This window comes from Colobus angolensis, unplaced genomic scaffold (genome assembly GCF_000951035.1).
Source record: "Colobus angolensis palliatus isolate OR3802 unplaced genomic scaffold, Cang.pa_1.0 Scaffold11, whole genome shotgun sequence".
NCBI lineage: Eukaryota > Metazoa > Chordata > Mammalia > Primates > Cercopithecidae > Colobus > Colobus angolensis.
The window spans coordinates 17,581,493-17,582,813 of record NW_012112030.1 but is presented as its reverse complement, the minus strand read 5'-3'; positions in this window follow the sequence as shown (position 1 = coordinate 17,582,813).

Below are 1,321 nucleotides of genomic sequence, written 5' to 3'. Positions count from 1 at the left end.
GGGGACGATCAGGTCTTTCCCTTCCCACAAGGCCATATTTCAGACTATCACATGGGGAGAAACCTTGGACAATACCTAGCTTTCCTAGGCAGAGGTCCCTGGGACTTTGGCAGTGTACATGTCCCTGGGTACTTGAGATTAAGAGAATGGTGATGACTTTTCACAAGCATACTGCCTTCAGGCACTTGTTTAACAAAGCACACCCTGCACAGTCCAAAATCCTTTAAACCTTGAGTTACCACAGCACATGTCTCTTGCAAAGACAAGGTTGTGGGTAGGATCACAGATTAACAGCATCTCAAATACAGAACAAAATGAAGTCTACTTCTTTCTATACAGACACAGGAACAGTCTGTTCTTTCTTTTCCCCATAGGCATGGTGGTGGGTCCCTGTAATCCCAATTACTTGGAAGGCTGAGGCAGGAGAATCACTTGAACCCCGGAGACGGAGGTTGCAGTGAGCAGAGACTGCACCACTGCACTCCAGCCTGCGTGACAGAGCAAGACCCTGTCTCAAAAAATAAATAAATAAATAATACCAAAATTTAAACACACACACACACAGAGAGAGAGAGAGAGAGAGAGAGAGAGAGAGAGAGTCTGCTCACTAGTTGTGTGATTTTGGTCAGGTTACTGACCTTCTGTGATTCAGTTTCCCCATATCCTTAAAATAAGAAAAATAAAAGTACCCACCATATAGGGTTGAAATTAGGATTATGTAAGTTAATATAAGTAAAGTAAGTATTACTTGTACTTAATTCATGTGAGCACATTATTATATGCAGTTAATGCATTGCATGCCTGGCACATAGTACTCTTTTCGATAAATGAAAGCTGTATGCAAATCATGTAATACAAATTCCTGGATGCGTATTGCTTTGCAGGACTCTAAGAACACTTTAGGCAAGTGAACTCTAGGGTTTTCTAGCAAAAAAGTCTCAGTAATAACGCTTTCCACCTCACAAATTAATGTATATTTAAAGGACTATATAGTCATTCATATTTTAAATGAGCACAGGGATAGAAAGGAAACAGCAGCTAGACTTTCGGACTACAATTCAAGAAGTCAGAAAGAATAAGTGGTTGCTCTGAGGATCAGGACTGGGGATCTGGGGATGAGAGAGGCAGAGGACTGTTTTTTTTTAATTTTTTTAAATTTTTTAAATTTTTTTATTTTTTGAGAAGGAGTCTCACTCTGTCACCCATGTGGGAATGCAGTGGCGTGATCTCAGTTCACTGCAACCTCTGCCTCCTGGGTTCAAGCGATTCTCCTGCCTCAGTCTCTCCCATAGCTACAGGCACATGCCACCACGCCCAGCTA